Source organism: Phoca vitulina, unplaced genomic scaffold (assembly GCF_004348235.1).
Source record: "Phoca vitulina isolate PV1807 unplaced genomic scaffold, GSC_HSeal_1.0 scaffold38, whole genome shotgun sequence".
In the NCBI taxonomy this organism is placed as follows: Eukaryota; Metazoa; Chordata; class Mammalia; order Carnivora; family Phocidae; genus Phoca; species Phoca vitulina.
In genome coordinates, this window is record NW_022589741.1 from 15,703,854 (window position 1) to 15,726,401 (window position 22,548).

Here is a 22,548-nt window from a genome sequence, read left to right on the forward strand (position 1 = left end):
GAAAGAATCCTATGCTGCTCTTTAAAATAAAAGAGACAGACCACATAGTAATAATGACAAATTGAAGATAGGAATCAAAGAAGAGTTAAACAAGAACAGGATAGAGAGGTTGGGGAAGGGGTGATGGGAGTTAAAATGAGGAGTTCCGAGATCCTCATTTTAGTTGAGAGGAAAACAGAGACACTGATTAACTTTGGATTTTATGTTACATATAGATATTAAAAATTTAAGGGTGCACACTTTTTTTTAAAGATTTTTTTATTTTTAAGTAATCTCTACATCCAGCATGGGGCTCGAACTCACAACCTCGAGATCAAGAGTCACATGCTCTACTGACTGAACCAGCCAAGAGCCCCAAGTCTACACACTTCTAAAGTCAAAATAGAACGTGTAACTTCCAAAACCGTAGGTGGAATAAGAGGATACTTTTTTACAAGCCTCAATTGTTCCAATAGGAGGCAAGAAAGAAAATAAAGCAAATAAAAAGTAGAGCGTGGTGGGTTATATTTTCTGAAAATGTCTACAACAATATTTCCAATCCCACATGTCCTTCCAGAACGTTGCCACTCCCCACCAAGAGGTAAAGTCTACTACTCCTCGCCTTGAACCTGGGCAGGACCTTGTTATTACCTTGACAAACAGAATGTGGCGGAAATAATGCTCCATGATTTCTGAGGCTTGAGCATAAAAGGCAACATGCCTTCCACTTGGTGCGCTCTCTCAAGATTCTTGCCTTTTGAACTTGGCCACCAGCTTGTGAGGAACCCCCAGCCATACAGACAGCCTGTGTGTAGGTTGTTTGGTCTGATAGTCCCAGCCAACGTCAGCCCCTAGGGGGCAAGTTCTGAGACAAGTCCCACCTTCAGGTGTCCCAGAGGAGGCCCCAGATGTGGTGGAGCTGTGCCCTGTCCAGTTTCTGACCCACAGAATCCAGGAGGATAGTAAGTGTCTGCTCTGTTATGCAAGACATAGCAATTGAAGTACAGTGTGAGTAAAAAAAGCCCAAAATAAGATGACAGCATTAAATCTAATATATAAATAATCATAAGAATGTAAACTGGTGAAACTCACTTGTTAAAACAAAGATTGTCAGGTTGAGTTTTTAAAAAAGGTTCGTGTTGTTTAGAAGTGATACATTGTGAAGAAAAGGCACAGAAAAGTTGAACAAAAAAAATTGGAAAAAAATATACCTGTCACATACCAATCCCAAGAACACTGGTGTGTAAGTATTTTATTGTACATTAACATAGCTGTTATTATTAAGAATAAAGATGGACACACACACAAAAGAATAGAAATGGACACCATATAATATTAAAAGGATCCATTTGCCATGAATATATAGAAATTCTAAATTTGTGTAAAGCTACTAATACAGCCTTAAAATATATAAAGTCAAGATTGACAGAATTCCAAGGAGAAATTTACATATCTAAAATCATAATGACAATTGTAACATAGCCCTCAGCAATTGATAGATTGATAAGCAGATAAAAATGAATAAGGATTAAAGGTTTGAAAAAATAAAACCAAGATTGAGCTGCACTTAACAATTGGAAGACACATCTCCTTTTCAAGTGCTCATAACACACTTATAAAAACAGACCACGTGTGGGGTCCTAAAACAAGTCACAACAAACACCAAGGAACTAATATCATAAAGGCTGTGTACTCTATCCAGAGTATAATTAGGTTAGCAATACATTTTTAAATCTTTTTAGAATATTCCATGCAGTTATAAATTTTTTTTAAGTAGGCTCCACACTGGGCTTGAACACAGGGCTTGAATTCATGACCCTGAGATCAAGACCTGAGCTGAGATCAAGAGTTGGACACCAAACTGACTGAACCACCCAGGTGCCCCCAGTTATACATTTTAAAACATTTTTAAATAACTCGTGGGCCAAAGACAAAATAAAAAGGGGGAATTAGAAGACATTTAGACCTAAAAGAGAACAAATATATGAAGCATCAAAATATGAGGGATGCAGCTCTAGCAGTAATGCATGGGGGAGTATATAGCCTCAGATGCTTAGATCATTAGGAGGAAAGATTAAGCAGTTAATGAGCTAAGAGTTCAATTCAAAACGCTGGAAAAAGAAGACAGCGTAAACCCAAAGAAAGTAGAAAGAAGATAAAGGCAGAAAATAATGAAATAGAAAATGTTTTAAGAGAAGAAGTCAATAAAACCAGAACCTGGTCCTTTGGAAAGACTAATGAAACAGACAAACTTCTGGCAGGATTGATGGGAGGGTAAGGGATGGGGAGACAGGGGGTACACACAAAGGTGGAAACGGAGATGTTACTCCAGATATAGCAGAGAATTGAAAAATCATAAGATTCATATGAATATTTTTTTTAAATAACTAATATTCTAAGAACCATAGATAAAATGTGTTTTCTAGAAAAAAGTAACTACTAAAACTTAGAAGAAAATTAAAAGGCAGAATAAGCCTATAATCATTGAAGAAATTGGATAAGTAACTAAACATTCACCTATATCAACAACCTTAGCCATGACCACAAAACATCGTTCTCAGGTGGTTTTATAGGGCGTGTCTCCCATATATTCCGAGAGACAGAGAATCCCAGTCTTATACAAAATGTTCTAAATCAGTGCTTCTCAAACTTAAATGTGTGATCAAATCACCTGAGTGTTGTTCAAATGTAGATTCGTAGCCTGTGGGTTGAGGGTGGGGCTTAAGATTCCACATTTCTTTTTTTTTTTTTTTAAAGATTTTATTTATTTATTTGGCAGAGAGACACAGCGAGAGAGGGAACACAAGCAGGAGGAGTGGGAGAGGGAGAAGCAGGCTTCCTGCAGAGCAGGGAACCTCATGCGGGGCTCAATCCCAGGACCCTGGGATCATGACCTGAGCCGAAGGCAGACGCTTAACGAATGAGCCACCCAGGCGCCCCAAGATTCCACATTTCTAAAAAGCTCCCAGGTTGTGTAGGTATTAAGGCTTCTAGAAATCACTAAGATAAGGATAAGCCAATAGAAACTTGGGCAAAAGTTATATACAGACATACCTCAGAGATATTGCAGGTTCGGTTCCAGACCACCACAATAAAGCACATATCATGATAAAGTGAGGCAAAGCATTTTTTGGTTTCCCAGTGCCTATAAAAGTTATGTTTACACTATACTGTATTAAAGCGTGCAATAGCATTATGCCTAAAAAAGCAACATACATACCTTAATTTAAACATACTTTATTGCTAAAAAATGCAAACCTCATTTGAGCTTTTAGTGAGTCATCATCTCTTTGCTGGTGGAGGGTCCTGCCTCGGTGTCAACGGCTGCTGACTCATCAGCGTGGAGGTTGCTGAAGGCTGGGGCGGCTGGGGCAAGTTCTTAAAATAAGACAACAATGAGGTCTGCCACTTCGATGGGCTCTTCCTTTCACAAACCATCTCTCTGTAGCATGCGATGCTGTTTGATAGCATTTTACCCACAGTAGAACTTCTTTCATAATTGGAGTCAATCCTCTCAAACCTGCCGCAGCTTTATCAACTAAGTTAATGTAGTATTCTAAATCCTTTGTTGTCATTTCAACAATCTCCACAGCATCTTCCCCAGGAGTAGATTCCATCTCGAGAAACCATTTTCTTTGCTCGTCTGTAAGAAGCAACCCCTCATCTGTTCAGGTTTTTAGCAACTCAGTCCCATCTTCAGGCTCCACTTCTGATTCTAGTTCTCTTGCTGTTTCCACCACATCTGCAGGTACTTCCTCCGCTGAAGTCTTGAACCCCTCAAAGTCTACATACGCGTTGCAATCAAATTCTTCCCAACTCCTGTTAGTGTTGATACACTGACCTCTTCCTGTGAATCACCAATGTTCTTAATGGCTTCTAGAACGGTGAATCTTTTCCAGAGGTTTTTCAATTGATTTTGCCCAGATCCATAGAGGAATCACTATCCATGGTGGTGATAACCTTATAAAATGTATTTCTTGAATAATAAGACTTAAAGTCAAAATTACTTTAATGGTCACGGGCAGCAGAACAGATGCTGTGTTGGCAAGCATGAAAACAACATTCACCTCATACTTCCCCATCAGACCTCCTGGGTGACCATGTGCATTGTCAAAGAGCAATAATGTTTGTTTTTTTTTTTTAAAGATTTTATTTATTTATTTGACAGAGAGAGACACAGCGAGAGAGGGAACACAAGCAGGGGGAGTGGGAGAGAGAGAAGCAGGCTTCCTGCAGAGCAGGGAGCCCGATGCGGGGCTCGATCCCAGCACCCTGGGATCATGACCTGAGCCGAAGGCAGACGCTTAATGACTGAGCCACCCAGGCGCCCTGAGCAATAATGTTTTTTTTTTTTAATTTTTTTATTGTTATGTTAATCCCTATACATTACATCATTAGTTTTAGATATAGTGTTCCATGATTCATTGTTTGTGCATAACACCCAGTGCTCCATGCAGAACGTGCCCTCCTCAATACCCATCACCAGGCTAACCCATCCTCCCAACCCCCTCCCCTCTAGAACCTTCAGTTTGTTTTTCAGAGTCCATCGTCTCTCATGGTTCTTCTCCCCCTCCGATTTCCCCCCCTTCATTCTGCCCCTCCTGCTACATTCTTCTTCTTCTTTTTTTCTTTCTTAACATATATTGCATTATTTGTTTCAGAGGTATAGATCTGAGATTCAACAGTCTTGCACAATTCACAGCGCTTACCAGAACACATACCCTCCCCAGTGTCCATCACCCAGTCACCCCATCCCTCCCACCCCACCCCCCACTCCAGCACCCCTCAGTTTGTTTCCTGAGATTAAGAATTCCTCATATCAGTGAGGTCATATGATACATGTCTTTCTCTGTTTGACTTATTTCGCTCAGCATAATACCCTCCAGTTCCATCCACGTCGTTGAAAATGGCAAGATCTCATTCCTTTTGATGGCTGCATAATATTCCATTGTATATATATACCACCTCTTCTTTATCCATTCATCTGTTGATGGACATCTTGGCTCTTTCCACAGTTTGGCTATTGTGGACATTGCTGCTATAAACATCGGGGTGCACGTACCCTTTCGGGTCCCTACTTTTGTATCTTTGGGGTAAATACCCAGGAGTGCAATTGCTGGATCATATGGTAGCTCTATTTTCAACTTTTTGAGGAACCTCCATACTGTTTTCCAGAGTGGCTGCACCAGCTTGCATTCCCACCAACAGTGGAGGAGGGTTCCCCTTTCTCCGCATCCCCGCCAACATCTGTCATTTCCTGACTTGTTAATTTTAGCCATTCTGACTGGTGTGAGGTGGTATCTCATTGAGGTTTTGATTTGGATTTCCCTGATGCCGAGTGATATTGAACACTTTTTCATGTGTCTGTTGGCCGTTTGGATGTCTTCTTTGGAAAAATGTCTGTTCATGTCTTCTGCCCATTTCTTGATTGGATTCTTTGTTCTTTTGGTGTTGAGTTTGATGAGTTCTTTATAGATTTTGGATACTAGCCCTTTATCTGATATGTCATTTGCAAATATCTTCTCCCATTCTGTCAGTTGTCTTTTGGTTTTGTTGACTGTTTCCTTTGCTTTGCAAAAGCTTTTTATCTTGATAAAGTCCCAATAGTTCATTTTTGCCCTTGCTTCCCTTGCCTTTGGCGATGTTTCTAGGAAGAAGTTGCTGTGGCTGAGGTCGAAGAGGTTGCTGCCTGTGTTCTCCTTTAGGATTTTGAGGGACTCCTATCTCACATTGAGGTCTTTCAACCATTTGGAGTCTATTTTTGTGTGTGGTGTAAGGAAATGGTCCAGTTTCATTCTTCTGCATGTGGCTGTCCAATTTTCCCAACACCATTTGTTGAAGAGACTGTCTTTTTTCCATTGGACATTCTTTCCTGCTTTGTCAAAGATTAGTTGACCATATAGTTGAGGGTCCATTTCTGGGCTCTCTACTCTGTTCCATTGATCTATGTGTCTGTTTTTGTGCCAGTACCATAATGTCTTGATGATGACAGCTTTGTAGTAGAGCTGGAAGTCCGGAATTGTGATGCCGCCAGCTTTGCTTTTCTTTTTCAACATTCCTCTGGCTATGAGGGGTCTTTTCTGGTTCCATACAAATTTTAGGATTATTTGTTCCATTTCTTTGAAGAAAGTGGATGGTATTTTGATGGGGATTGCATTGAATGTGTAGATTGCTCTAGGTAGGATTGACATCTTCACAATATTTGTTCTTCCAATCCATGAGCATGGAATGTTTTTCCATTTCTTTGTGTCTTCCTCAATTTCTTTCATGAGTATTTTATAGTTTTCTGAGTACAGATCCTTTGCCTCTTTGGTTAGATTTATTCCTAGGTATCTTATGGTTTTGGGTGCAATTGTAAATGGGATCGACTCCTTAATTTCTCTTTCTTCTGACTTGTTGTTGGTGTATAGGAATGCCACTGACTTCTGTGCATTGATTTTATATCCTGCCACTTTACTGAATTCCTGTATGAGTTCTAGCAGTTTTGGGGTGGAGTCTTTGGGATTTTCCACATAAAGTATCTTATCATCTGCAAAGAGTGAGAGTTTGACTTCTTCTTTGCCAGTTTGGATGCCTTTGATTTCTTTTTGTTGTCTGATTGCTGTGGCTAGGACTTCCAATACTATGTTGAATAGCAGTGGTGATAGTGGACATCCCTGCCGCGTTCCTGACCTTAGGGGGAAAGCTCTCAGTTTTTCCCCATTGAGAATGATATTCGCTGTAGGTTTTTCATAGATGGCTTTTATGATATTGAGGTATGTACCCTCTATCCCTATACTCTGAAGAGTTTTGATCAAGAAAGGATGCTGTACTTTGTCAAATGCTTTTTCTGCATCTATTGAGAGGATCATATGATTCTTGTTCTTTCTTTTGTTAATGTATTGTAACACGTTGATTGATTTGCAGATGTTGAACCAACCTTGCAGCCCAGGGATAAATCCGACTTGGTCGTGGTGAATAATCCTTTTAATGTACTGTTGGATCCTATTGGCTAGTATTTTGGTGAGAATTTTTGCATCCATGTTCATCAGGGATATTGGTCTGTAATTCTCCTTTTTGATGGGGTCTTTGTCTGGTTTTGGGATCAAGGTAATGCTGGCCTCATAAAATGAGTTTGGAAGTTTTCCTTCCATTTCTATTTTTTGGAACAGTTTCAGAAGGATAGGAATTAATTCTTCTTGAAATGTTTGGTAGAATTCCCCTGGGAAGCCATCTGGCCCTGGGCTTTTGTGTTTTGGGAGATTTTTGATGACTGCTTCTATTTCCTTAGTGGTTATAGGTCTGTTCAGGTTTTCTATTTCTTCCTGGTTCAGTTTTGGTAGTTGATACATCTCTAGGAATGCATCCATTACTTCCAGGTTATCTAATTTGCTGGCATAGAGTTGCTCATAATATGTTCTTATAATTGTTTGTATTTCTTTGGTGTTGGTTGTGATTTCTCCTCTTTCATTCATGATTTTGTTGATTTGGGTCATTTCTCTTTTCTTTTTGATAAGTCTGGCCAGGGGCTTATCAATCTTGTTAATTCTTTCAAAGAACCAGCTCCTAGTTTCGTTGATCTGTTCTACTGTTCTTTTGGTTTCTATTTCATTGATTTCTGCTCTGATCTTTATTATTTCTCTTCTCCTGCTGGGTTTAGGCTTTATTTGCTGTTCTTTCTCCAGCTCCTTTAGGTGTAGGGTTAGGTTGTGTACTTGAGACCTTTCTTGTTTCTTGAGAAAGGCTTGTATTGCTATATACTTTCCTCTTAGGACTGCCTTTGCTGTATCCCAAAGATTTTGAATAGTTGTGTTTTCATTTTCATTGGTTTCCATGAATTTTTTAAATTCTTCTTTAATTTCCTGGTTGACCCATTCATTCTTCAGTAGGATGCTCTTTAGCCTCCATGTATTTGAGTTCTTTCTGACTTTCCTCTTGTGATTGAGTTCTAGTTTCAAAGCATTGTGGTCTGAAAATATGCAGGGGATGATCCCAATCTTCTCGTACCGGTTGAGACCTGATTTATGACCTAGGATGTGATCTATTCTGGAGAATGTTCCATGGGCACTAGAGAAGAATGTGTATTCCGTTGCTTTGGGATGGAATGTTCTGAATATGTCTGTGAAGTCCATTTGGTCCAGTGTGTCATTTAAAGTCTTTATTTCCTTGTTGATCTTTTGCTTAGACGATCTGTCCATTTCAGTGAGGGGGGTGTTAAAGTCCCCCACTATTATTGTATTGTTGTCAATGTGTTTCTTTGCTTTTGTTATTAATTGCCTTATATAATTGGCTGCTCCCATATTAGGGGCATAGATATTTACAATTGTTAGATCTTCTTGTTGGATAGACCCTTTAAGTATGATATAGTGTCCTTCCTCATCTCTTATTACAGTCTTTGGTTTAAAATCTAATTTGTCTGATATAAGGATTGCCACCCCAGCTTTCTTTTGGTGTCCATTAGCATGGTAAATGGTTTTCCACCCCCTCACTTTCAATCTGGGGGTGTCTTTGGGTCTAAAATGAGTCTCTTGCAGACAGCATATCGATGGGTCTTGTTTTTTAATCCAATCTGATAGCCTGTGTCTTTTGATTGGGGCATTTAGCCCATTTACATTCAGGGTAACTATTGAAAGATAGGAATTTAGTGCCATTGTATTGCCTGTAAAGTGACTGTTACTGTATATTGTTTGTGTTCCTTTCTGGTCTATGTTGCTTTTAGGCTCTCTCTTTGCTTAGAGGACCCCTTTCAAGATTTCTTGTAGGGCTGGTTTCGTGTTTGCAAATTCCTTTAGTTTTTGTTTGTCCTGGAAGCTTTTTATCTCTCCTTCAATTTTCAATGACAGCCTAGCTGGATATAGTATTCTTGGCTGCATATTTTTCTCATTTAGTGCTCTGAATATGTCCTGCCAGTCCTTTCTGGCCTGCCAGGTCTCTGTGGATAAGTCTGTTGCCAATCTAATGTTTCTACCATTGTAGGTTACATATCTCTTCTCCCGAGCTGCTTTCAGGATTTTCTCTTTGTCTCTGAGACTCGTAAGTTTTACTATTAGATGTCGGGGTGTTGACCTATTTTTATTGATTTTGAGAGGGGTTCTCTGTGCTTCCTGGGTTTTGATGCCTGTTTCCTTCCCCAAATTAGGGAAGTTCTCTGCTATAATTTGCTCCATTATACCTTCTGCCCCTCTCTCTCTTTCTTCTTCTTCTGGGATCCCAATTATTCTAATGTTGTTTCGTCTTATGGTATCGTTTATCTCTCGAATTCTGCCCTCGTGATCCAGTAGTTGTTTATCTCTCTTTTTCTCAGCTTCTTTATTTTCCATCATTTGGTCTTCTATCTCACTGATTCTTTCTTCTGCCTCATTTATCCTAGCAGTTAGCGCCCCCATATTTGATTGCACCTCATTGATAGCCTTTTTGATTTCTACTTGGTTAGATTTTAGTTCTTTTACTTCTCCAGAAAGGGTTTCTCTAATAACTTCCATGCTTTTTTCAAGCCCAGCTAGTATCTTTAAAGTGATGATTCTGAACTCTAGATCTGACATCGTACTAATGTCCGTATTGAGTAGGTCCCTGGCAGTCGGTACTACCTCTTGTTCTTTTTGTTGAGGTGATTTTTTCCATCTTGTCATTTTGTGCAGAGGAGAATAGATTAATGAGAGAACAAAATGCTAGCAGGGTAACAACGTCCCCAGAAAATATACTCTAAACAAATCAGAAAAGACCTGAAGCAGTGGGAAAAGAAAGGGAAAGAGAGAAAAAAGAAAAAGAAAGAAAAAAAGAAAAAAGATAAAGGTAAAGATAAAGATAAAAACAAACAAAAGCAGAACAAAACAAAACAAAACAAAAACAGAATGTGATCAACTATGATCAGGCTGGTTTATAGATCAGTGCCACCCACTAGATTTTGGGTGTATTTTGGTCTGTTAAAAGAAAGTCCCTCCCAAAATTTTAAAGAAAGAAAAACTTATATATGTACAAAAATAAGGGTTGATATGATGAAGGGAATATGACTGTAAAGATGGAAATTATAAAAAAAATTTATAAAAGGATTTGATAAGTTGTTTGAAAAAAGAAAGAAGAGGATAAAAAAAAAGAAAGAAAGAAAAAAGGGAGAGAATGTGATCAGGCAGGGGAGTAGAAAAAAACCATACACTAGAGATTTAGAGTATATTTTGATCTGTTAGAAGAAACTATCTCAAGATTTTAAAGAGAGAACAACTTATATATATATGCCAAAAATACGGGTAACTACTATGAAGGGATAGAATATGACTTTAAAAATGAAAAATAAAAATGTTTTTTTTTAAAAAAGGGATTGATAAGATGTTGGTTGAAAAAGGGAAAAAGAAAAATTCAAAAAAAAGAAAAAAGAAAAAAGAAAAAAAGACAGTTAAAAAAATAATTTACTTTGAAAGACTAAAGAATCATGGTAAAAAAGCCATGAATTCTATGTGCAGTATTCCCCTAGCGCTGGAGTTCTGCCGTTCTCACTGATCGGTAAACCTGGTCTTGGCTGGCTGTTCTCGCTGATCTTCTGGGGGAGGGGCCTATTGCCGTGGTTCCCAAATGTCTTTGCCGGAGGCAGAATTGCCCCGCCCTTGCCGGTCCAGGCTAAGTAATCTGCTCGGGTTTGCTCTCGGAGCTTTTGTTCCCTGCAAGCTTTCCGTACAGCTTTGGAGGCGGAGAGTGAAAATGGCGGCCTCCCAATCTCCGCCCCGGCGGAGCCGAGAACTCGGGGTCCCGCTCCTCAGCGAGCCCCCAGAGAAAAGCAGCCAGTCACTCCCGTCTCCCCGGTCTCCGGCCACACTCCGCGCTCACCCGGCCTGTGACCGCGCCTTTCTATCTGGCACCCGACCCCGGGTGGAGTCTCCAAACCCAGCAGATCCCTGCGGTGCGCTCCCGCACCTCTCCCCCCGGGGGAAGAAGGTGAGTCTCCCCGGATCTGCCGCTTGTTGGGTCCCTGCTGGAGGAGCAGTGGCCCGACTGTGCCGCGGATCATGGTTTATGGCAACCCCGAGCTGAGAGCCCGCGCCTGGGCTCCGTCTCTGCAGCCGGCTTCCCTGCTCTGACACCTGGGAGCTCTGCCGCACTCAGGCCCCCCCAGTCTTTCTGTGACCCTGAGGGTCCTGAGACCACACTGTCCCGCGAGGGTTCCACCCCCCACTTCGCCACCAGAGTGACGTCCCTCAGCGGAGCAGACTTCTAAAAGTTCCGATTTTGTGCTCCGTGGCTCTATCACTTGCCAGAAGCGGCCGACGGAGGCCCCTCCCCCGCCGTCTATCCTCCCGAGTATCGCCTCGGATTCACTTCTCCGCACGTCCTACCTTCCAGAAAGTGGTCGCTTTTCTGTTCAGAGAGTTGTTGCTATTCTTTTCTTCGATCTCCTGTTGAGTTTGTAGGTGTTCAGAATGGTTTGATCCCTATCCAGCTGAATTCCTGAGAGGAGACGAAATCCAGGTCTCCTACTCCTCCGCCATCTTGCTCCGCCCCCCCCCCCAGCAATAATGTTTTGACATAAATTCTTTTTCTGAGCAGTAGGTCTCAACCGTGGGCTTACAATACTCAGCAAACCATGTTGTAAACAGGCTTTGTTGTTCCATTTATAGAGCTCAGGCAGAGTGGATTTAACATAATTCTTAAGGGCCCTAGGATTCTGGAGTGGTAAATGAGGACTGGCTTCAAGTTAAAGTCACCAGCTGCATGTGCCCCTAACAAGAGAGTCAGACTGAACTTTGAAGCCAGGCTTTGATTTCTCTCTAGCTATGAAAGTCCTAGATGGCATCTTTGTCCAATAGAAGGCTGTGCAGTCTACACTGAAATGTCTGTTGTTCCGTGGAGCCACCTTCACTATCTGAGCTGGATCTTCTGGAGAACTTGCTGCAGCTTCTACATCAGCACTCGCTGCTTCCACCTGCACTTCTACGTTATGGAGACGGCTTCTTTCCTTAAACCTCATGAACCCGCCCCTGCTAGCTTCACGCTTTGCTTCTGCAGCTTCCCCACCTCTCTCAGCCTTCACAGAATTGAAGAGAGTCAGGGCCTTGCTCTGGATTAGGCTTTGGCTTAAGGAAATGTCAGGCTGGTTTGGTCTTCTATCCAGACCACTCACACTTTCTCCACATCAGCAATAAAGCTGTTTTGCTTTTTTATCATCCGTGTATTCACTGGAGTAGCGCCTTTAATTTCCTTTAAGAACTTTTCCTTTGTACTCACAGCTTGGCTAACTGGTGCGAGAGGTGTAGCTTTCAGCCTGTCTCGGGCTCGGACATGCCTTCCTCGCTAAGCTCAATCATTTTGAGCTTTTGATTTAAAGTGAGAGATGTGCAATTCTTCCTTTCCCTTGAACATTTAGAGGCCATTGTAGGGTCATTAATTGGCCTAATTTTAGTATTGCTGCATCTCAGGGACTAGGGAGGCTGGAGGGGAGGGAGAGAGATGGGGGGATGGCCTGGTTGGTGGGGCCGTCAGAACACACACAACATTTATCAGTTAAGTTTGCTGTCTCACGTTGGTGTGATTCGTGGCGTCCCCAAGCAATTATAATCATAATACCAAAGATTGCCCATCACAGATCATAACAAATCTAATAATGATGAAAAAGTTGGAAATGCTGTGAGATTTACCAAAACGTCAGCAGCCCATCCCCACTAAGTGAACAAATACTGTTGGAAAACAGTGCTGAAAGTCTGGCTCAGCACAGGATTGCCACAAACCTTCAATTTGTGAAAATTGCAATATCTGCAAAGCATAATAAAGTGAGGTATGCCTGTGCATTGAGTCCACAGAAGAGGAAGCTTGAATGCCAGTAAAAAGATGCCCAACCTGATTGTTATAAGCAAATGCAAACTAAGAGTAAGCTACTGTTTCACACTAACCAGATTAGCAAATCTGGTTGGCTAAAAATACGAACCACCGGAAAATATGTGGAATAAGAAAGCCTTCCATTGTTGCTGATGGGTGGGAGGATTAATTGGTATATTTACTTTGGGGAACAATTTGCCAACATGTGTGAAGTTGAAAAACTGTATATGCCATGACACAGCATATGGGTCCAGAGAAATTTTGCACATGTACTCAGGGAGAAAAGTACAAGAATGTTCAGACTGGCAACTGTACGTAAGAGTGAGAAATTGGAAACAATTTAAATTTCTGGTAACAGGAGAATAATTGAATGATTAAATGCTACACACCAGGAAGGCTCCATGTTGGACCTCAAAAACTGTTGAAAGAAGTAATTTGAAGATTCTTAGGTATACTTTGATACCCTTATATAAATACAAAATATTTAATGTAATAACATATATTGTATATCACATATATGTAGCAAATTATAAAAACATGCATGGGAGTGAAAAATACCAGTCAGCTGTGGTTGCAACTAGGGAGGCAGGGAAGGAGAATGGGGTAAGGGTTATACGCCAACTAAATCTATCACATTTTATTTATTTATTTTTTTTAAAAGCTAGGAAGCAAATATAGCAAAATGTTATGAATGATTTAACAAAACTGAAGGGAAATATATAAATATTTTGACATTATCCCCCATACTCACCTATATGTTTATAATAATTTATAATTATAATAGTAATAATATATAACAAAGAGAATGAAAGAGGGTATAGCAAATGAGAGATAATCTTAAATGCCTTAAAGGCAACAAGTGATGAGGTGGTCACTGATAAAGCTAGAAAAAGAGGGATCTGCCACAGAGAATGTAGCCAACTTGTCCAGGGGAGCAGATTTTGATCTCAGATGTAAGGGACAACAGAGAATGAGAGTGATATTTGGAGCTATATCAGGGAGGCTGATTGAAAATCCATGTACCAAATACTAGCAGCCCATCCCCACACTGTGTAGAGTTCCTGGCAACCATATTTCTACCCTCCAGATCAAAAAAAGTTTCTTCTAAAAATAAATTGAATAACCCTAAAGCAAAGATCCTGCTTTACTGTGATACTTAGGTGTCTCCCGGTAAAAGGACTGGTTCATAGCCCAATCATCCTGAGATGAAGTGCATCAGCCAGCCAGTCCTGTCCGTGAACACAAAGACCCTAAGTGGCTTTTTATTTTCTCATTCTTATATATGAAAAGATATCCAAGAATCCCAAACACTTGAGACTAAAAAATAATAATAACAACAAAGAAAAACAAACCCCAGAAGATGACAATTCAGGCAACAGAAAATAATTTTAAAACAAATACTAAAAAGATCAATTAGATCCTCAGGGAAATTAAGACGATATTGTGTACATGTAACAAGAAGAGGATGCTATGAAAAAGGAATAATTAAAACAAAAAAGACCGTGAAAATGTATTTTTGTATATATTTAAGATTTCCTAAATTTTAGAAATTTCATAGAAAGTTAATTTCAAAACAGTGTTATAAAAGAATTTCCCAGAATTGGAGAGGATAATTTGGATTCAGTGGTTCTATGGGGCACTCAAGAAAATGAGTGAAAATTGAGAAGGCTAAGGTTAAAGAAAGATGGGGTGGCTAGAACAGTTATATGGGGGGAGGAGATAGTAACAGGTCATCTACAGAGAACTAGCATCGGACTGGTGTCACATTTTTCATCTGTAACATCGGGCTCCAGATGGCATTCAAGCGAGTCTTCAACGATCTGAATGGGAATCACTTTCAACCCCAGGAACCTAGAATTCTATACCGAATTGAGCACAACAGCCAAGCAAATATACTTTCAGGCACACAGGACTCGGGTAATTTATCTTTCATGTGTGCTTTCTTAGGGATTTAGTTGATGGCGTGCTCCTGAAAAATGTAATAAATCAAGAAAGAGGAAGATATGGGCTGGGGAAAGCACCGGATCTAACCCACAAGAACAGTAAGACGTAATCCTGGGATGGCTGTCCTGGTCATCCAAAGAGCAACCAATCCAGATTGGAACAGGATGACTGAGGTGTCCAGGAAGAGGTTTTCAAGAAAAACAAGAACTTATAGAATACCTGATGTGATGAAACACTGGAGAAAAACAAAAACCCAAAAACAAAAACCCGAGGAATTCTATAAAGACAAACAATGCAAGACAAAAAGAAAGGAATTAAAAACTCTAGGGAGAATAAAAAGTTGTACAGAAAGGATGTGCGACTAATTTGATGAGGCAGTAAACAGTATCTCCATAAGCAAAGTAATAATTATTTATTGATTTTTACCAAAAAAAGTAATCGTGGAAAGATGAGAGAAGGAGGAGGTAAGATAATTAAACACTCAACCATCATCACAGGGCATCAATAAATAATGTGTAAAGTACATAAATCAAGACATATCAGTAAAAACAATATTTAGAGATACAAAAGTATTTACCAGAATAAATCAATTTAAAAGATAAAAAATGGTAGCCCCTCGGGAACAGGACTGAAATTGTTGACAAGGGTAGAACCAAAGACTTTTGTGGTTCACGATAAGCCTTCTGGTATTTTTGGCTTTTTAAATCATTTGTCCTGTTGTTTTTGTTTTTTAAATATTTTATTTTATTTTTTTATTTTTAAAAAAGATTTTATTTATTTATTTGTCAGAGAGAGAGAGCAGAAGCTGGGGGAGTGCCATGCAGAGGGAGAAAGAGGCTCCCCGCTGAGTAGGGAGCCCAATGCGGGACTCGATCCCAGGACCCCAGGATCATGACCCGAGCTGAAGGCAGATGCTTAACCGACTGAGCCACCCAGGGCCCCAAAAGATTTTATTTTTAAGTAATCTCTAAAACCAATGTGGGGCTCAAACTCACAACCCTGAGACCAAGAGTCACCTGCTCCGCTGACCCCTTATTTGCCCTGTTCTGATTTTTAAAAGTGGCTTCTTCTTTCAGGTCCTGGCCGGCTTTGAATGCTTCCAGACTAACAGACTGCATTCAATTCTGTATGCACGGGGCAGCCATGGGAGGTTTCAGAAGATAGAAGGGAATAATCAGACCCAGACTCTGGTACAGCAAAGTCCGTCTCGAAATGAGACTCCCGGGGCTGAACACGCTGCACCCAATGTCGACATAGCCAGTGCACAGACCTATAGCAGGGCTACAGCAAAGCAACGGCACTTTTTAAAAATCCAATCTTTTACGCTTCAAACGTCATCAAAACCGTTTTCAGGGGAAAACACAATTTTCTGGACTTTACCTACTCTTACTTTGTGGTCTGCTATTGATTGATTTTGAGCGACCATGAGCAGGTGCCCCGTTATACTTTTTGGTTGCTTAGAGTCCCTAAAGTTTTAGTTCAAGTCTAGCTCTGGAGGAGTTGAGGTCATCTTCACCTCTGTAACCTGGCCCCTGTATTCCATTATCGAAGCCCAAGATTGTGTTGACCTTATCAACAGCCACACATACTCTATGGCTCAAGTTGAACTTCGAGTAGGCTAAAGCCTCACGTTTGTCCCCTCCTTCCCCCATTTCATGAACTGCTGTCGAGTCATAGTATCACTGTTCCTTTTTTGTTTTTTTTTAACAATTCCTTTTTTAACTCAAGTATGGGATTATCCATGCTGCTGTAACATTACTTCTTGGTTTCTGTCCCATATTATAATCTGCTCAGATGGTTTAAAATTTGACTCTAGCATCTTTCCCTCCCGACTTTAGGTCACCTAAAAATTGGATACACCTGCTTTCTAGGTCGATCTTCACTCCAAATCATTGATAAACATGTTGAACAGGATCGAGTACAAAACAGTCCTGTGGCATGTCCCCTAGGACTGCCCTACCAGTTGGGGATGGCTAGTAGGTGGTGTGTGTGTTCTGACTGATGGCTGAGGGCTGCTTGGAGCCCTATGCCAGGAAGGATCACGAAGCTCCATCTGGATTCAGGGGAGAAGAGTGATGCAGTTGCTTAGCAATGCCAGCTTTGGGGAGGGCATGGTGGGGTTGGTGTCACAGATTGTCTTCCCTGCTCCAGAACAGCCTCCCATCCATTAAACAGTGTGATTTGCATTTGTTCAATCTCCCTGAAGTCCACCTTTACCAAGTGCTGTCCCTTGGCCCACATTTCTCCACCTTGTTCATAAGGACCGGAGAGGCTTTGTCAATAATACTGCGGAATCGATACGCATTATGTCTGTAACATTCTCCTTATCTACCCGTCGAGTAACTTCATCCGAGAAGAAAATGAGGAGAGCCTGGGAGACTTCATTCTGGGTGAACCTGAGGCAGAGTTCCTAATGACCATCACTTTATTTTCTAAAATTGGGTGCAACATCTTTAGTTGCCTGTCTCCCAGATATTTTACCAGCTTCCAGGACTTCTCTAGATTTGTAGACAATGGCTCTGACATCCTATTTGTAAGTTTTCAGCACCAGAAAAGTAAGTCACTTGCACCTGGAGAGATGAATAGTGAAAGCAATCAATTCCCTTATTACCTTTACACCTATCAATTGCCATTTGTGTCGCTGTTGTATTCATTATAGAAATAATGCCTGTCTATTAGAGAAAACCTGGACACTATGGAGAGATGGAAGGAAGAAAAATCACCCACGGTTTCAGCTCCTTTTCCCTTGTACGATTCTTAAGAGTTTGCTTTTGTGTCATTTTATAGAGCTGTGACCATAATGTATGGGCGACTTCATCTTTTGAGTTTTCACATAACATTATATCTTCAGAATTTTTCAAGTCGATATTAATTTTTAATCAGCATAATTTTTAATAGCTGCATAATATTCCATCTAGGGGATGTGTCATGGTTTATTTCACCATTCCACGACTACTACTGACCACTGAGGCTGTTTCCATCATTTTCCTACTTAAAATGCCCATTCTTTTATGTATTCATTATTACTAAAGTGGATTATGTGCCAGGCACTATGCTAGATGCAGAGATGAGCAGCCCTCAGGGAGTCAACATGGAATGACAATGGGAGAAGGGCATGTGGGGGGGGGTGCATAAGCCCTCCCCGTGGGCAAGCTCGGGGAGGCTTCCTAGTAGAGGGAGGTGCGTGCAGATGCTTACGAGCTTCTCGTGCCCTGGTAAGGAGTGAGATGCAAACCCAAGCAAGCTGCTAAAGCACTTCAAGCATGGTCAGAAGCCCTAAGTGTGAATTCCAGCTCTGCTCTTGCAAGCCCAGCACCCTTAGGCAACTCACGTAATTCCTGGGTCTCATTTTCTCTTTCTGGAAATTGAGGATACTAATTTATCTGCTACCTGCCTTCCAGTGTTACGGTGAGAATCAAAGGAAGGTAATCGGTATGAGTTTTGTGAACTGGGGAGCACCGTAAAAAATGTGAAGCACTGTAGGAGAGGCTGGATAAATCCTCGTAGAGTTGAATTCAATTCTCTCTCAGAAACCTGACTGCAAGTGGGGGCGGGGAAGGGGAAAGAGAGGACAGGGCTCAGGGGTCTGCTCCTCCTGGACACTTTCAGCACAGTGATGGGAAGGTAGAGGAAGCTTGATCAAAGAGAGGCAATGAGTCAGAGGAGCTGCTTTCCAGACGAAACGTCTAGGCACAGTCCCTGTCCCCAACCCCCCTCCTCCAGGCGTCAGAGCCCAGCTACACCCCTGGTCTCTTGCTTTCCTTCTGGTACCAGGGTATAGAGTGAGAGCAGAGTTACTTCAAAGGCTGGCCTTCCTCCCGAACCCCTCCTACCCCAATTAATTCTTGCCAGGAGGTATTTGAGCTCTTTTGATCTTCTCCAGTCCCACTATGTAGCAATTTACATGGGAGCCTTGGAATGACATCTTGGGGAAGCCAGTTCTCTCTCTGTCCCAGTGGATCATATATAATACATACATTCATGCACACATGTACACACACACACACACACACACACACACTGTGGAAACTTGCTGAAAAGTATCACTTCATAGGGCTGTTTATAAGCATTATCTCATTGGATTCTTACAAGCACTGTAAGAAGAAAATAATGGGATATTATTATCCCTATTTCACATAGGAGGAAGCTGTCAAACAAAATTTGCAAGGAGGCTGCAAGGCAAACAAAATTTATTGGGGTCTTTGGAATTGCAATCCGGGGAGACACAGATTCAGGAAAAAACCCAAATAGTGCTCTCCTGAGCGGGGGAAACAGAGGGTCTTGAAAGGCAAAAAGGGGAATGCCAAGAAGGTTTACATAAATCGTTTGGCAAAAGTACGATTAGCGGAAAGAGTCTAGTATCTGTTGAATTTACATCTTGTTGTCTAGGGTTGCAAGAAGAAAGATACTGCAGTTTGGCAACGAGCTATATACTTGAAGTTCATGTTCTGTGCAGGGGTGGACATGCATAAACCCCACTCCCCTCATGGCTTCCCGGTTCCATTTGAGATGGGCTCTCCCAATGGGAGTGACCCCCATTTCAGGCTTTTCCTTTACAAAACAGAGGCTGAGAGAATTGAGATATCCTGCCCAAGAGCAGACAGTAAAAATAAGAAGTCAGTCTTCTGACGTGATGCCCTGGACTTTTCTTTGCACCCCTCTAGGTCACATCTAGCAGGCAGGACTCAAAAGAGGTGGCCTCCAGCTGGGATAAAAGGATGGTGGGAGATGGACCTTAGCCTCACTCAGGAACCTTACCCCAGCACCCTCCTTCTACCGTTTCCCGGCAACTTCCCCCGTGGGATGAGGGCTCGGAACAGATATTTTAAGTATGAAAATCTGCCCGTGGAAGCCCGGGAAGGCTGCAGTGACCCCAGAAACCCAGAAAGGGCCAGCTCCCCCTTCCTTCAGAATTGGACTTCGCACAACCCTCGAAGCCAGCAGATGAAAGGGGGACCTTGGGATATTTGGTGTGTTGCAATAGCACGACAGACTCCAAACTGTCTTGGCAAGATCAAACCCCAAGGCTAAGGCTATGTAGGTAATTCCATCCTGAGGAATGTCTCTTGTTTCTTTGTTCTGGTTTTCACTTCTAATTTGAGGCAATAGGATAAATAAGCAAACAAATCTGAGTCTTAGGGAAAGAGATGCCTTGGGCTTTGACATTCTCTGCATTTTTGTCCCTAAGCTTTTGCAAGCTACAACTGTCATTGAGGGGACGTGTGGGCTGAGGGTGCCAGAAGGGCCAGATTGTCTTTGTCCAGAACAAAGCCATCCCTGTGGGATCTGAATTCTGGACAGAGGTGTTGGGGGTGATGGCAGGGTGCTCAACCCTACCTCTGCCCAAACTCCCTGCTCTGATTGTCTCAAGGGACAGATAAGAGCTCTGGGGCCCATCTGTTCTCTCTCCCCTCCCCACAGGTATCTTGGGAAGGGCCCCTGAATAGACCAAAAGCCCTGGTGTCCTGTCTAGGGCCCCACATCTGAATTCCCTCTTGGCCCTCATCAAGTCGTGGAGTATTAAAAAATTACTCCGACTCCTGTGCTCAGGCATTTGTAAAGAAAACATCCCTGGTTAATGATTGGATCCATCTTTGGGGGGGAATCTTTGAGTTTAGCTGTGGGGAATGCATCTAAGAAGGTGGCATCTTGCCAGAAAAAATGTGCTATCAAAGAGAAAGAGGGTCTTCCCTCCAAGAGACCTGCATTTGTGAGGGAGACTTGGATGCATGTGATGGGCCCGGATATTGAGGAGAGTGAAGATTTTATCTGAGCTCTGCCAAGTGATGGTCACTAAAATGGTGTCTGCCCCATGGAGGAAAATCCAGAGATACGGAACTCTTGAAACCAATGGGGATAGGATGGGACCTTCAAGCCCTGGAGGGCCAGTCGTAGCTGGAAACAAACGGCCCAGCTGCAACCCATTCTTCCCCTTGGCAATTCCCTAGTTTCTTGAAAGTATTATTGGAACCAAGTTCCAACTTTGTCTTCCCTATGCCATGGGGAAGAAAGAGGAGAATTCTGCCCCTTCCCTGAGGCTGAGTGTTATGAGAAAGCAGGCTAGGGTCAGCTGGAGCCAGATTGGAGGACCCCAAAGTAAAGAAGACTTTTAGATGCAGACAACACACATGGCCATCCACCCCACTGTACCAAGAAAATCTCACCAGGAGCCACTTTGGAAATTCTTGGTCTTATTTTTATTAAAGAAAGATGGCATTTATTTATAGTAGTACACTGATTAAAAGTTCATTTAGAATGATTTTTCCCTTGAACAAAGGGACAAAGGGCGGTAGGGGGCCTAGGAGTGAGAGATAGATACACTGGTTTGCAAACTTTTATGTTAGCCACGGAAACTTCTCCTCTTACCAAGATCTTCTGTGGGATGTCATTATTGAAGACAGAGCAAAGTGGATGTGTTCTGGTTGAAGAGGGACATGAGGAAAAGTCTTTCCCACTTGGACTCTTTCTATTTCTCCTTCATCACCAATCATCCCTGAGGAACTTCCCAGAATCCTCAGGCTCTATAGCAAGCATTTGAGAAGCATTAATTTTATCCAAACTCCCCACTCATAGATGATGAAACCTAAGTCCAGAGAATTGAGGTGACCTGCCCAGGCTGGTTAGCATACCAGTGGGACGCCAGCTCAAGGGTTCCAAAGTAGAGTTTCCCAAACGGTGGGCCACACCGCACTGATGAGCTATTAGTAGGTCTCCAAGCTCGGCAGACCGACAGGTGGGGGTGGGGGCTGCTGAAGTGCCCTTGCTAAGGTTCTTTGGAAAATAGCAGGAGTGGAGCAGGGTATGATGGTGTATCTTGTGGTCCTCCCCAGCAGTGACCCTGAGCAACTCCATCACACTCTGCCACACTGTGACTTGCTAAACCTGGCCCAGGAGATAGATGCTCCTCTACCTGGCTGTCTACTCGAATTGCCAGCTCGGAACAGACCACCGCCATTTAGTTGCTGGGTGAGTTTTGGTTTGGAGCGCCCAAGTGCATGGCATAGACCCCATGGTGCTGCTAGACAGGGCTGGGGGCAGGGAGGGTGGGTGGGGCTGCTGGTAGATGCACTTCCGGCTAGTGTGTCTTCACCATACACTTCAACTCTGTATCTTCACGAATATCAGATGCTTCTAAACATTTACAGCCCCTGCGCCTTTTTAGTGGCATCCAAGCAAAGATGCAGGGCGAACGCTCTAACAATGCACACATCTCCTCCAAATTAGAGCCTCGGCATCATTTTAAATACTTGATATGAAAAAGCTCCATAGCATTCAAATACATTAGCATCATCACAAGATATTTTAACATTACATTTGTCACTGAAAGAAAAGGCAAAGCTCTCCGAGTGGCTTTAAATACAATTTCAACGGCCGTGAAATGTTGAATGTGCTGCTGACTTTTGCACATAAAGTTTCTTGTCAATGAAGATTATCAAGAATTTGAAGAGATCTGTATTGAAAACCTGGAACAAGAATTACATGGAGGCATTTCAAACATAAAACCCAATACAAAAGGTTATGTTCATGGAAACAATATTAAACTACCGTCTAAAAATTAGAAAATGTTTTTGAATTTCCAAAATCTAAATTCTCTGCAAATTTAACTTTTTTAATATCATCCCTGATATTTTGTATTTTTATTCACTCCTTCGACAAATATGATTGGAGAGCCAGGCAATATTCCAGCTTTGGGGAATATATCCCTGAACAAACAGACAAAGACCTCTGTCCTTTGGAGTTTATATTTTAGTGGAGAGAGGCAAAGAAAAAGTAATAATATAATATAGCATGTGAGGTGATGAGTACTAAGGAAAAAATCAAGTGGAGTACAAGAGATGGAGGAAA